The 16,774-nt window shown below is 37.2% G+C and overlaps 1 protein-coding gene across 3 annotated transcripts in view; it reads left to right on the top strand.

Moving 5' to 3' along the window:
• ush (Zinc finger protein ush) overlaps positions 1-16,774 on the top strand; it is a 261,526-nt gene that overhangs the window by 227,821 nt on the left and 16,931 nt on the right. Inside the window, exon 2 of one of the 3 annotated variants that reach the window (XM_089740197.1) lies at positions 4,013-4,173. The exons of the other annotated variants lie outside the window; for them this stretch is intronic. The gene's annotated coding sequence lies outside the window, so the exon portion shown is untranslated. The remainder of the gene's footprint in view (positions 1-4,012; positions 4,174-16,774) is intronic. 3 annotated transcript variants of the gene reach the window in all.

The following is a 16,774-nucleotide window of genomic DNA, read 5'->3' as shown; positions in this document are numbered from 1 at the left end:
TATTTCAGAGTAGCCATGGAAAACGAGATACGAAAAATTATAGAGCGCGTTCATCACCGGAATTCTACCAAACGAATTTAAATTTTTTGGTGACAGGGCGTATTACGAGCTGACTGGGATATGAACCACCACTCTGCCTATACCTGCAGCGAAGCAGTCATGTGATCATTTTGATGGGCGCGACAACGCTTTAAACAATACAATTGACACTTAGAACTCATGTCTCAATTGTCTTATAACTGACAACTTATAACTGACTTTTTGGCGGGAAAGCGAGGAGTGAATTTGTATGAATTGTTGGTCTATTTAGTGTTTCTTCATGTTTAAAGGTATAATAACGGTAGTTTATTAACTGTTTAATATCTGTGAAAGTTCACAAATGTGGGAAAATGAAACAAAGCCGCGGAAAGTCGGGATCCTCCAAAAAATCCACTGGAAAAGTCTCAATAAATAACCACCATTTTACTGAGATTATATTTCATCTCATATCAGGTCATTAAATTTGATGCCAATTGATTAGTGTTCCAAATTAATTAACTTCATTTCAAATCACTTCATGCCGTATGGTATGATACATTTGCCTTTCCAGTTGGAAAAATAGAACTACTACTACTACTACTGTCAATTATAATTTGTGACGTTGACAGCTATTTCACTCTGTTTCTGTTGTTAAAAAGTCTTATTAGTTAGTCTTGTTAGCTAGTTCCAATAAAATCCTTAGCACCTCTGATCTGACGCGCCCGTTGTTCCGCAAGCGACGCACTAAATGAGGACGCAACATAATGCATTATTATCGACGCAACCACCGCCCGCCCAGTGGACTGTACACTTTACGTGCGTTCATTATCTGTACACGTGTAGCCGTACCGAGATCCAGATGCGCTAGATACCGCAGCTTTTAGTTCGGAGATAAACGAACCTTTGATTCAATGGTTCTCGATAAGAACGCGTTCAAAATAAAAGTCTATCTAGTTTATTTTTATTTGTTAGTTGTTTGTATCGTTTTTTTTTTTGTAATGTAATTTGTGATCGAAAGCCACTAGTCCGAGAGTGTTGTTATAAGCAACTGTATTCTGTTTTATGAAGGCATCAATGTTGTTGTCTCAAAAGCTTTAACTATTTTCGTATGCTTAATGAACATTGCAAAGAAACAAACGATAATTAATTTTGAAACTCATTTCTGAAAAGTCTTAAATAAAAATGCAGATCTCAAAAATTACGTAATCAGCCTTGTAAAACTGTAAAGTCAGCTTTGTTAGATAGAATTAGAAAATATATATTAAGATTTTACTATCGTTCTAGTAGACAACTAGTAAAGACACAATATCAAATACTTGGCTCTGAGGAATTGCTTACTACCTGGAGTCACTGCGTTCATCCACAGTGCATTTCCAGAAATCTTTTTTGACATGTACCATCGGGCTTTGTAATGAATTCTACGGTGTTTCCCGAGCGCTATGATATGTCCTTCTGCAAACGAGGCTTGTGGATTTGAACATTACCTTAAAATTACATCGAAATCGATTCAGCCGTTTCGGAGTCTATAGGGAACATAAGCACATCGATTTTTACGTAAATCGATTTTTATAGCCTTTCGAAATAAATATTAATCTATACTTCTATACTTAATATTATAAAGAAGAAATGTTTGTTTGTTTGTATTGAATAGGCTCCGAAACAACTGAACCGATTTGGAAAATTCTTTCACTTTTTGGAAGCTATACTATTCTCGAGTGACATAGGCTATAATCTTTTTTGAAAAAATTAGGGATCCTTACCATAGTGCGCGCGGAAGCACTAGTTTTGAATAATTAGGAACGAAATTTCTCTCTCCCGCTCTCGCACTACAAAGTGTCTCTAATCACTGTGTTCCTTTTGCTAAGGGCCTTCTTCAGCAATTCCAATGATTTCCGTGATTGTTTAATACCCTGCTGGTGTTTTGTGAACATTGACCAATAATAGAAATCCTAGCACACGATCTGAGCTAATCTTCATTTTGTAGCTTCAATTTGTTACAGTACGTCAGTGAGTTTTACTTGTGATCAGAGTTTAATGTTTACTTTACATTTCAAAGCCTTCTTTCAAACATCTTCCAAATTATCCAGGACCCTTCAATACAAATTCTTTTGACAAGCATTCCGCAATATATCATTGTCCCAACTGCAACGTTATCCTCACAGGCCATAGCGAGCCAACACAAAGGTTCTGTGGGCGTCTAAGATAGCCATCTAGGTGTGTTGACGGTCTACCTCGGGTCTTCGCACGCAGAAACACCTATCACTACTCCTTTGAGAATTGAATAGCTTATCGCGATGTTGCTGTTTACGTTTGCTACTTCTTATTAAGCAAAGCAATCAACATCTATACAAATAAATAAAATTGAAGTGTCTGTTTGTAATAATAAAATAATCACTTTTTACTAAATGCGTAAGTATGTATACCAAAATACATACACCAAAATACCTCTGCAGACTAACAAGACTTCCTACCACCAGTAATTACGCAAATTATAATAATTGTATCGTAGCAGCATATGTAGTCTACATAATATGTATTTTACATTCTTTTTACGGTTTATTCTCTTGATTTTTAAGGCCACATTATCGTATGTGATTTCTCTTTGATTATATGATTTACTTATTAAGCTGGGGAAGGGATACTTCATTAGAAGAAAGAGACCGATTTCAGAGTTGCATGATTCGATACATACAAACACACACGAGATCCATCATACACCTACAGAATATACAAAATATTTGCGTCACGCATGTTAAGATCGCGTGATACGCAATATGGATGGAGTGATACTGCGATAACGTGTGGAACCTCACGCGACACGGGGGCAACCTTGCGACAGGCATGGAATAACCCCGTTAAAGTGACAGTCAAAGAATTTTTGTATCGCCTGTGGCTTTAGGCATAAGAGATAGCGGGGCGTATTAACAAGATAGTCGAACAGCCAGTAATACTTCGAAAATAGAGCGGCGAGTTTATTTTAAATCAATCTTCGTGCACTGGCTTCGGTAGGCTAATAAAACCAGGTAAATAAAATTATTATTAATAATTAAAATTAACAAATTAGACTCATTCACCTGGCCACAAGCTGGGATGTGTTAGTATAGGACTTATCTATCATGGATCCATCATAGATATCATGGATCTTACATATATAAATATATATACTATATACCAAATAAAAATCAAATTATTTTAGAATTGCTTGGAATGCTGGAAGAGCTTTTTGGTGGAAAGTGGTTATCGGATTCTATTGACATCACAACACACAACGTTAATATCACTACATTTATTCGTAGATCACTACCCATTCTGATAAATGACGTGAAAATCTCAATTATCCATACTTTCATACATTTATTACTGTTATAAATGTGAAAGTATGTGTGTGTTTATTTATTCTTCATCGCGAAAAGAAGCAACGGAATGACGTGATTTTTTATTTTATTTTAATTTCAATTTTTTTTAATCTTGGAAAACCATTCATTCGCCTGGGGAATTGTTTTGTTATCTCCAGAAAAATAATATGACACTACGAAAATTCATAGACACTTTTTCTTACGGGCGAAGGCGTAACAACTTTTAGTATACCACCATTTAAAACGGAATGTTTGACTATTTCATATTGGAAACATGCGATTTGATGATATACATACATATATGTATACAGTCAAAAATTGTTTTCAGTAAACTATCTTCTAACTTACACCAAACCCCCTAGTCTTTATACACCTAAATATTATCATCGATACAGGAAGCCGCCAGAAATGGGGCACTCATGGTAAATACGGAAAAATAGTTTTGGCTGCATAACACGCGATATCATTATTTATATAGCTTTATTGTTTTAAATGTTCCATTTATTATTATGATTAGAAAAAAAAATGCCTCGCAATCGTCACGAGTATATTACAAATTGCAGTTTTGAAAGTAAATATTAGACTTAGCGTTCTATTTTCGTTTAAATTTTCTCTGACAATGATTTGTTTCTTTACAGGTAAGCTCTCGTGTGCTCAGCACAAAAGTCTCCGAACTCAATAATAGCGAACCGTGTGGACACATAACGACTACAAATGCGTTTTAGATGCACAAACACTAAACAAACTACCCGAAGTAAGATCCAATGACATTAAAACGGAAAATTCTTTCGCGCCATCGGTTAGTTGACTTTTTTTTTCTACCAACCAGGAATGAGACCTTTTTTTTTTTTGGAAATAATTATGCCAAAACATGACACAACCTTAAAACTCAGAACGCAAGGAGGATGTCGGTATTTTTTTGTTGATGTCTATAGACTCCGGTGGCCACTTAACACCGGGTGCAACGTGAGTTCGTACATCCATATAAGCAATAAAAATACTATTGGCACAATGACTTCATCAAGCATAATAATTAATAAATATATAATGTATAATTTTATTTGTATAAAAATACAGTTTAGCTTTGTAAAACTATAGCAATTGAGTTGCTCTTATAAAGAGAAACAACATTTAAAGCTATTGCTTCACCACTATTTTTATATCTTTTTATATTTTAATATTGCAAAAATGCTCTATATATGTCTAATGTTCTAATGTTTCAATAATCGAAATTCTATTTATGTCATCTATAGAAGAATGATATAAATAACATATTAACCTCTTTAAGGATTAATCGTATAGAGGTTACAAATATAATATATAGTTGAAAAAATAAGGAAAAACAAGCTTAAATACCAAAACGAACTAACAATTAATTTAATTATTTTTTTAGCGAACGAAATTGTCAATTTATTGTGTCGTCATCGGCCATTAAGGCCTGAGTAAATATTTAAGTGAATTGAACCTTTTAAAATCGGTGAAAATGATTCGAAGATTCCGTCACACATAACACACATATTATAAATACATAAATACTAATAAAAACATGTTTAAACACATCAAACTCGTTCAAGCAAACCTGTCAAACGACTGTGGTTGACGATGAAAACAATAAATTCCACACAAAACAAAAACCACCGATGTGTTTGAATCAAATTGCCTTAGGGCAGCCCATGTTAAGATTTAGATACAACACTAATACTAATATCAAACTTATTTCGTAGTCAATCAAGGAGTAGTTAATAGTCTAGTGAAGACGTAAAGAAAACAAGCAGCAGTTTCGAGAAATTTCCTCGTTATTCGTTACAAGAATCGATTAAACACACACAAAATGAAAAGCACTAAGTTAAGTATACACGAATAGCACACGTATCACGGGCAAAAACTATCGACATCTCAGACGCACAGCACGCGTATAAAAACATGAACACAAGAAGACAACTGCGAAATAAATATCGATTCATAACACAATACAATCTATAATCGTGCAAAAAAGTTAGGGTGGCCACACATCGCGCGGCTGTCCAGTTATTGTCGTTGGACTCGTATCGCGGGCGGCGATCGCGCTATCCGAAGACAGGTTGCTTTTGAACGCGCATAATGATACAATCTGTCAAAATTGCGTGCTTATTGCTACACGAGGTATGCTAATAAGACGGGGTAACTACCTTCGATTCTCGTAAATAAAAAACGTAAGAATGAAAATGTAACTTGAGACCTTAGAACTTATATCTCAAGGTGGGTGACGCATTTACGTTGTGGTCGTCTATGGGCTCCAGTAACCACTTAACACCAGGTTGGGCTATGAGCTCGACCACCCATCTAAGAAAAAAAAAAAAAAAAAAATTAAACTCCGCGTTCTACGCCCCGTAAATACGCAATATGTTAATCCGGCAGAATGTTATTAATCAATTCACACCGGAAATTATTACGTGGACTATCGAGTTTCGTTTTGGATGAGTCGCCGTATCTGTTATTGGTCGTAAAATCCTACGAATATCATGAAAATCAACCAACGGCGTATGGCCTTCGGAACGGCCAATCAACAGGTCCGACGTCCATGGTGTTTTGATACCACACGAAGTACTTCGGTCACATAACAGCTGCGTGATTCACCGACTAAGTGGCGTTCTTACTTTCCGTCCGACAGTCGTCGACTTAAGTTTGTGCTAAACGTCAATTTATAAACAGAATAGATAACTTATGACCCGACCGTGGATTGCGCAACTATCACACACTCATTCTTATCTTATCCAGACGTTATTTATCGATACAAAATTAGTGAATTCATCTGCGAAATATCTGTGAGAACGATCTTATAATTATATAACGATTATGATACATAAATTGCGGATAAATCGGTATTTTTGTATTGATTACGATAAGAATCGTATTGTTTACAGTGAAAACATTGGACAACAAAAACATCCCGATTTTTCCTTTTTTTTTTAATGTTTAGATGGGTGGACGAGCTCACAAACCACCTGGTGTTAAGTGGTTACTGGAGTCCATAGACATCTACAACGTAAATGCACCAACCACTTTGAGATATAAGTTCCAAGGTCTCAAGTATAGTTACAACGGCTGCCCCACCCTTCAAACCGAAACGCATTACTGCTTCACGGCTCTGGAACGGCTGGACCAATGTTGGCGAGACTTTTACTGGCAGATAGCTGATGCAATAAGGAGTAACTTACTAACACAGTTAGTACAACATAAATGCTGTCACCTTGAGATATTGGGTCGAAATCTGTAACAGCTGCACCAACCTTCACGGCAGTATTAGGCAGGAATTGCAGTAACTCTCTACCGGTGCGGATTTGTTACATTACGTTTAATTACACAATTAAATTAATCTATAAGTAAGTTTGTTGTTGTTAATTCAACGTGGAAATCATAAGTAGTCGGAAAAATCTATTAATTGATGCTGAATTAGAACTCTGGCATAGTCGGTTCGCTTGATACAAGCAACTGATGTCTTATCCTTCGCGCATACCCGATCCTGTGAACCGATTGGTAAGCAGTCGACGTCGCAATAAGCACGTCATTACGGATCCTCCCGATCCATTAACGGTGCTTTTAGGTACCTCAAGCACTGGTCACCGTCTTCACCGAACCCGTCGCTTGCGATGAAGGGTTCGACGAGTAAATTAACACAGACACAGCCCACTGAGTTTCTCGTCGGATCTTCTCAGTGGGTCGCGTTTCCAATCCGGTGGTAGATTCTGCGAAGCACTGCTCTTGCTAAAGTCATTGTTAGCAACACTCCGGTTTGAGCCCTGCGAGCTCACCTACACGTCAAGGAGAAGCTGAAATAACCTCTCGAAGCTATCAGCATAGGTAGGAAAAAAATCCTTTAAGCGGCGACGGTTTAAACTAACTTTTAACAAAAAGTGACCATAAATCAAGAGATACTTTTAAATTTGTCATTTTTATCAATTTAACGTCTATAAGTAACCATATACATCTTTAATTCAGCGAAAAGTTGAATAATTAATGTCCAATTCTATTTGAATGTGCATAATAACATTAATTATTACATTTGACCGTAATCTGACCGTTTGTTTGTTTATGAATGCTTAAAATACAATTTAAATATTGTAGATGTTGGTTAATGTCTGTGTCCAATTTTATTAATTCTTGGTTTTTCCACATCAATTGAAATTTAAATTAAACTAATTTAAATAAAAATCACGATAGTGTTATCAAGATTTTAAACATTTAATCCTTAATATTGACTATGAATCTTTGTATGTATACTTGGATCATATGAAATATTATGCAGACGATAAAAAGTATGATTGTAATATGCAAAACAAAACAACATGACTCATTCGGCCATTACTCACAGATTAAAAATAAATAGTGATGCGCCATCCCGAGCACAATCAATCGATTACAAATCGCTCGGTCGATTCGGTCGATTCCCGTGGAATTGCACAATTTCCCGAGGCCCGTGCTCGACGAGGCTAATGAGAGCGTGGATACACGTACCATTGTTTACAGATTGGATCTCGTGTTTTTATCTCTGCTGTTTTAGTGCGGTAGCCATGTTTTGCTTATCTCTTATTCGTAAGGAGTTATTGTTCCATCTACGGATTCACGTCATAGTTTATTAGTAGTCCTTTTTTTGCGAACAAGCGAACGTGAAATTTGCTGTATCACTGTGAGCACTCGTGAACATTCTTAACAGTACTAAATGGTTTTCAGAATACTTTGATAGTAGTTAATTTTAATATACGATCGTGACTTGTTTAAGATAAGATCATATAATGACACCCGTCTAATTAATTATGTTGATCACTATGATATGATTACGATATTGCAATTTACATACACTTATTTTCTTTTTAAAATAATTTAAATATAATTTATTAGTTACGAAAGTTTATGCATATTTTTTTAGCAGAGACTATATGATTTATGGGCCGGAGAGTTATGTCGCGAAAAATACATACACGTTTTTTATGAATCGCAATTTTAACACAGACGAGAACGTGACAGCATAAATGAACTATTCTCCAAACGAATATTATTAGAAACACTAACTTATTATGTCTTTCTTATATGGAACAATAGACTGAAATGATTTAAATTAATAAAAGATGACACTTCAACTAATAACCACACTTCAGAATTAGAATTGTAACGCCACTAACCACGGAAACCGCGGAATGCGTCTAGCCGTAAATACTCAATCGAAAAATTATTCGTATCGCTGTCTAGAAAAAAACTATAGGATTTAAACAGCGCCCCTACCGTCCGTAAAAAGAATTAATTTCAACAGCACGAATGAGTTTACATACTTTCTTTTCGCAATCGAATCGTCCAGTTCTCGAAACTCGATACTTATACTCATAATCGATAGCACGAAAATTGTTTCGACATACGGTAGCTTAAATCTCGAAGGCTCGCTATCGAGTACTACCGTCTTTTTTTTTTATTGTTTAGATTGGTGGACGAGCTTACAGCCCACCTGGTGTTAAGTGGTTACTGGAACCCATAGACATTTACAACGTAAATGCACCAACCACTGAGATATAAGTTCTAAGGTCTCAAGTATAGTTACAATGGCTGCCCCACCCTTCAAACCGAAACGCATTACTGCTTCACGGCAGAATAGGCGGGGCGGTTGGTACCTACCCATGCGGACTCACAAGAGGTCCTACCACCAGTGCAAGAGGTCCTACCACCAGTAAAATCTAATGTAATGATCCGTTTTCGTATCGAAGACTCGATACATTCACATTACGAATTCGATAGATCTTCTTGCTTGACGTACAGGTGACGTATAAAGCACTTTATGCACGAAACAAATTAGGGTGGGTTCGATCCCGCGATACGATCGCTCGCACGTCACGTACCTACACGTCGCCGACCGGACATCAATCGAGACGTAACGACCCGCGACTATTGTATGCAAAAACGCAGCAGCGCACTCGATGACATCAGATACAGCAGCGACGATCCTGTGTGATTAGTGAGAGCTTAACGTTGTCGATAGCGTAAAAGTTAACTCAAATTTGTATGCAAACGTTCCAACTCCAACTCTGAGGAATTGTTCGAGATGATACCAGCATCTCGTTTTTACCATCGCACCGCCCGCCACCGGAGTAGAGTTCATCCATTTACCTGGAGCAACTGCGGTCATCCACAGTGCGTTTCCAAAGATCTTTTTTGCCACGTACCATCCGGTTATGGAATGAGCTCCCCTCCACGGTGTTTCCCGAGCGCTATGACATGTCCTTCTTCAAACGAGGCTTGTGGAGAGTATTAAGCGGTAGGCAGCGGCTTGGCTCTGCCCCTGACATTGCTGAAGTCCATGGGCGACGGTAACCACTCACCATCAGGTGGGCCGTATGCTCGTCTGCCTACAAGGGCAATAAAAAAAACCACACCAATTTTAGTTAACTTTTACGCTATCTAAAACGTTAAAAAGCTCGCACTAAGCACACTGATATAATAGCACTTACGATATATTTTTTCTTCAATAAATTCTGGAGTTTTCCAGAAGGCTATAGATATTGTCTCTAATAATAAAAGACCGTCATCATCGTAACCCATTATGGAACACCCCAGAAGAAGGTAATACGAGTCAATAAGCGTCATGTTCCACCAATACGCCGAGAGATAATTGCGGCAGCCATCCCAGTGCTAAAGCCTTTAAGACCAAAGCTGACTTAATTCCAATATGGTCGTTCCTTGAAATAATCGTAAATCAGAGTATCAATTTTCTTGTGATAACCTCTCGGCTTTAAATAAAAAGTCGCAGAGGCCACAAGGCGTTATCAATTGCACCGACTGTATCAAGGAATATTCCTAAAGCATATTCTGAATCCGTAAATTATCAGGATTTCTTAACCAATAACCTCCGTTCTTTTCTTTTTTTGAACCAAATTGATGTACAGGAATTCGTTGAGAGAAATCTTCTATAAGTCTATAATTCTTGATCGTAAGCAGGCTTTTTGCTGCTTTAAAGAATTCCTTTTTATGTTCCGCCATATTTTATAAGGGATACTCTTTCGTGCAAGTTCATATGCGTACAAAAATCAATTAGCTCTATCTGTTATCGTTTTGTTTCAAATTTTATCTTCTCCGGAAACTTTGTTGGCAGATAAAGAGTAAATAGCTTTCGTTTTAAAAGTAAACAATAACCAATTACAAGAACCAAATAACCGATTACTCCATATTATAGTTTCGATTAAAATATGAAATCCGCCAACCACACCTACTGTTTTTGACGCCAATTAATCGACATATTGTTTATTGACTGTATTAATTGATATCTTTAGATGGTGTCGAGAGACCCAGGATAGGGTCACGTGGTGTGCATGGGAGATGCATAATGTTAGGCTAAAATAGGCTCTTAATGATGAAGAGACATAATAATATATAGGCTTACAACGAAATTAAAGTCTTTAAATCGTATCTAAGCTTCGTAAAATTCTGAAAACACTAAAAATAACAATCATCGTGTCTACGTCACGGCTACTAAGAAGACATACATGTCTTTGTCACAAAATCAATATTTGTTCCACATATCCCAAAGTTAATACCAATTTTTCCCCGATCACCCATTTCATAAGTTGTATTGTGTGGTCGCGATAGCCGGAGGCTCCAGTTTAAACAGATCTTTTCCTAAACACTCCCCGAAGCCTCATAACCAAATGTAATAAATTCAAAATCAACTCTAAATGCTTCTGCTTTTGCGCACATAATCGCTTACCCTTATGAAACTTTTATGACGTTCTGTCATTACACCCAAACGATTTTTCTTACGTATAAACCATTCCAATTCAATCAAATATAATTTTTGTTAGCGTTTTTTTAAGGGCGATATTTGAATGTGGGTCGATGGTGATATACGTCGTTTACATCGGACAATGACTGGCGCTATCGGCATCACCTTAATGATGTCTCGATGGTGGATAGCCATTGTGTTGGATGTAAATTTGTAGCCGTCGGCGCGGGTAATGATGTGAGAACAAACTGAGATCCCGATAGCCAGATCTGGATCGCTTTCGGGCCACTGTGCGAGCGAGCCGGGGATTGTATTCAGCTCTCGACGTCCGGCCTTCGCCATTGCCCTCTTATTACTATATTTTTATTTTATGAATGCGGAATAACCATTGTTTTTGTATGTTGGCCGGCTTGTAAATCATAGGCCTTACCTACCCTTGTTTTGGTTCCTTTTTCGTTTTTTTTTTTTTTAAATCGCCAGAAGACACGTACCTACGTAATTACACGTCACGATTCTTCACGTAAACGCAGTACTTTTTGTTGGACGACAAAAGCTGATGCGATTAATCGTCGAACCCTTTCCACGTTATCAAGGTCCAACACATGACAAACAAAACGTTTGACGCAGACCGGGCGCGGGCGGAACGGCGGGCGTGATGACGTCATTAGCATGCCCGTTTATCGCACTATTCCGCAGAATAGACAAAATTTTCAGTCTTTAAACGCGCGTCGGCTTTATGAAAGCACTCTAAACGAGGTTTTTAGAGGGAAACACGATAAATAATTAACCTACCAAAATGAGGTTGATGAAAAACGACGTAGGATGCGGGTTATTAATTTTGGAGCGAAATTAGACCGTCATTTTGTCGGAACAGTGTTGCTAACTCACCCGCAGTGATCTGTTCCGTGATGTATCTCACTGAACATAAATGAAACAAATCAATCGATTTATATACATCATAATAAATCATTGTGAACATATCACCGGCTCAGTTTTTAATTACTTATTTAAATTAATAACATGTATTGAGAGCTCAAAAGACGAACCTTACATTCTTTATCATTTCAATACATTTACCGGCGAACATAAAATGTTTTAAACATTTGACCGACAAAATTTATTGGTCCAAGTAAATACATAATACAGGAATCCACAATTAAGTCACTTAACTACGACAACAAGCCATAACATCTTTATCGGGGAGAAATCGATTTTTTTTTTAAATCGAGCGAGTACGATCTGAATCGAGCGTGGCGCCGGTCGATATGTTTTTATCGTTGTATTATCGAAGACTAATGCACTGGCCAAGATAACGCGGACATAAGAGCGGGAGCAGATAAAACTCGGTGTGGCCATGTTAAAAATAGTTTACACGCATAGTTTGTACTCGTTAGGGTCGTGGAACAACAAAAGCATTGCGTTTGAATATTCAAAAGGCTTTTATGTATGTCGGCGATTGTTTGGGCTGCTCAATGTTTTAATACAGTCAGTCATGTAGTTTTAAGAGAGCACCGTGTTAATAATTACATTCACAGTTGGATTTCAATTACAATATTTACTTATTTAATCTGTACATGCTTTATATCACGTGTAATAGATACAATTGACATGAATAATTACCAAAAAACATACTTATTTAGACTTATCGCAATATTTATTTATTAAGTTGCACCAACAAAGTGATCATCAATACAAAACATTGACAAACTGACAAAAGTTCATGGCAGATGTCACTTCAATTATAGGTAGGTAGGTGCAATCGACAGTGCATTAACAACAAAAATAAAAAATAAATTAGTAAATACATATTTCACAATGAGCGCTCCTGAGATTAGATATTCTCCTAGATTATGGGTACCGGATGCACACACATACGAAATAAAATCAAAAGCATAAACAGTTTATCATAAATATCTTTCATAAGGATATTGACTCCGACCGAGACTCGAACCCGGACCAGGTGGATTAGTAATTAAGTAATTTCAACCGGCAATGAAAATTTCTGTTTCAGTATAAAAAATTATAACGATTTTTTGTTTAATTGTTTATGTATTTCCCTAAATTATTAACGGATAAACACATTGATCAAATAAATCATTCACGAGTGAACATACGTACATACTTATACTTACAATTTACAAAACCTACAAATCACATCCCTATATACATTTTTTTTTTACTTTCGAACACCACTTACAAATTCCTTTAGAAATTCGAAATTCGAACTTATCGAAAGCCGAAAGGAATACATCTTCCTTATTTAAATTGTCATTACGAACTCTTTCGTTCATCGGTTATCATGGCGGCCGGCTCCGGGGAGATGGCAATAATAAAAATTATCTATACAAATGGGTCCGGATTACTCGACGACATAAATTCGGCTCTCGCCCAATGAGTGCGAGCTGCTACATAACAGATAAAGGGTCAACGTAATTTTTTTAAGCTATTCTATGTTTTCCCGCTCGATGATTCGGATTTGTTCGTGAAAAATTATCACTACTACTACTACTACTACTACTATAGCCTAATATTTAGAAATTAATTGATTCAAAAACTTTGCATGTCAATAGTCCATTTGAAGCGGTCTTTAATTTTTCTAATCTACTATTGGAAATTTATGGTCCTAAAATTTAATCGCACGTCATTATTATTGTATTATATTAATAAAATGGCAACTTACAATTTAATGTTGAAATATGTAAATATATGTATGTGTCTGTGTCTGTTTATTCATATTAATCGAATTGATTCAAGACAATAAAATATAGATTTTTTTTTCTAAAACAAATCCTTTTAAAGAAAGATGAAAAAAATCTCTCGAGGTCCGCACAGCGTCCATATCGGACGCTCAGCGAGACACCGCACTAGAGTTATACGACAAAAATGCTAATTTTCAAATCTCGAACTCCGTTTCCCGCCACAATCAAAGCGCGTCTTTTTTTTCGAATGACAAAAAAAACGATTTCGTTATTTGTGTAACGCAACACTAGTCTTTGTTCTATTCGCATTCATGAGGTGCACACTCGTATCTCTATTGGTATAGGTCTACACAACGTTGTTATTATTTCATTTTGTCGCAATCTCGGTTTGTATATCTATATACACACTTAAATATGTAACCCGAAAAAAGACACGATAAACTAATCCAGTTTTGCATATTAAAACTCTTTCGTGAAAGTTCTTTTTGACAAGTATTGTATAAAGTGTCTTAATAAAAACTAACAAAAAAAACTGTTAATCGATTAAAAATAGCATTCGAATCAAAACGATTAAAATCAAGCATAATCCTGCACGATCCAAATCGAAATAATTTTCTTCCTTAATTTTGCAATTTACATCGCAAAAGAGTTCCCGTTTAACATACGCCCATCGAAAGACTAACTGAAATTCCGAGATATCGGATTCTGATTACAGATTAAACGTCAATTTATTGAAAACCAGTGAGCGGATTCATGTCCTTATATTAACTTTTCCGTCGTCCAAAAATCAGTTATAAAAAAAATACTACGCATCGTAAATCCGTTGGCGGATTTATTCATGAATAAAATTGATTTCTTGGCTTATATAATCAGTTTCATCGTTTATTTTTATTTGCTACAAAAACTGAAACTGTCGATGTATGTATATCGTCGATGGAATATATTACGAGTATTTGATTATGTCAAAACATTTTTTTTTCCTACCTAAGCTGATAGCCTTGAGGGACTATTTCAGCGGAACCTTAACTAGTAGGTGAGCTCACGGGGCTGAAGTCTGAGGACGTTGCTAACACGAACCCTAGCAAGAGCCGTGCTTCGCAGAATCTACCACCGGATCGGAAACGCGACCCACTGAGAAGATCCGGCGAGAAACTCAGTGAGCTGTGTCTGAGGGTTAATTTACTCGTCGAGCCCTTCGTCGCAAGCGACGGGTTCGACGAGAACGATGACCGGTGCTTGAGGTACCTAAAAGCACCGTCAGTGGATCGGGAGGATCCGAGATGACGTGTTTGGGGCGACGTCGACGGTTTACCATTCGGTCTACTGGGTCGGGTATGTAGTTTCCAGCGACTACGATGAGAGGGCTCTCATGCGGGACTGCTTTCCATTCTTTCCGCAGGATCGGGGTCAAAACAGAAATGAACTATGTAAGTAGGTAAAATTTATAATTTTAATTAGCTAATGTTTTTGGAATAGAATCAGAAAGGATCTATTTATTTATTTTACTAGTTCAATTCTATGGATAGTTCTATCAAATAATATTAAAATTGTGGTTACTGTGTATAAACAAAATGTAATCAATGGGTTAAACGAAATGACCCTATACCATTTCCAAGCCTTTCAATAAAACAAAATAAGTATCAGCAGCGTAGTAGATACGATTCTGATCAGTCAGCCGCAGTGTATTGAATTAAAAAAGACTAGCGACTTGTCAATGTCAACTTCATCAATCCCGAAACTGTCAGAGGAAACCAATTATTCTACTTGGGTGAGAATAGAATGAATTATATTTTAATTAACCAAAATCATTAGCTCTCTAAATAAAAAGGCCTTGGAAGAAGAGACGAGAAGATTCCTATCAACTTGAGGTCATCACAATAATATAATATGACAATAAGAAAGATAGCCGAGCGGCAAAGGAGTTATCGTTCTGCGGTCTAAAGTTCATGGATGTATAAATCAATAAAAACAAAACATAATTTCACAATAATTAATTCTCACAATAAGGACAAATCGAAAATTTGGTTCCGAATTAAATAATACTTCTTTTGTGACAGTGAGTTCGTGGTCTCCTAGATATTTTTTAGCCTCACCAGAACTGGTGAAAGACTTAGCCAAAAGGCGAAAGTTTATTATCACTCGTCAGCGCGCCATTGAAGAAGAGGCTTACTTAGAGGAGGGAAGAAAAACTCAGCGAGTTCACGCTATAATAGGCTATATATCTCATTAGAAGTACTAGCGTGTAACACCTGGTGGTAGGACCTCTAGTGGGTCCGCGCGGGTAGGTACCACCACCCTGCCTATTTCTGCCTTGAAGCAGTAATGCGTTTCGGCTTGAAGGGTGGGGCAGCCGTTGTAACTATACATGAGACCTTAGAACTTATATCTCAAGATGGGTGGCGCATTTACGTCGTAGATGTCTATGGGCTCCAGGAACCACTTAACACCAGGTGGGCTGTAAGCTCGTCCACCCATCTAAGCAATAAAAAAAACATCGAATGAATAAGGTGTCAGGGGCGTAATCAGCGGCGGCTGCGGTCTGAGTCTGTCATGTCGCGAAGTAGCGCTCCGATGTTGTCTTTATTTACTCACGGGTGGGTCCAAGAGCTAGATAATCGTGGGTATCTATATTCAATCCAAAATAACTCCCGGATCCTTTTTATTTATTGCTTAAACGGTGGACGAACTCACAGCCAACCTGAAATTAATTGGTTACTGCACCTCGTAGACGTAGAGAACGTAAAGGCCTATCCTGAGACATAAATTCTTAGTCTCAGTTTTATAGTACAACGGCTGCCTCGCCCTTCAAACCGAAACGCATTACTGCTTCACGGCAGAAATAGGCAGGGTGGTGGTACCTACCCGTACGGGGTCACAACGCGCCCTACCACCAGTAGATTGACCTTCTTGACCCAAGTTATCCGTTATCGAGAGACGACTCTGTCCAGGTGACGCCTTTT

Source organism: Bombyx mandarina, chromosome 04 (assembly GCF_030267445.1).
Source record: "Bombyx mandarina strain Sakado chromosome 04, ASM3026744v2".
NCBI lineage: Eukaryota > Metazoa > Arthropoda > Insecta > Lepidoptera > Bombycidae > Bombyx > Bombyx mandarina.
Note: the sequence above shows the minus strand (reverse complement) of the source record. Positions and strands in the feature narration are given on the sequence as shown.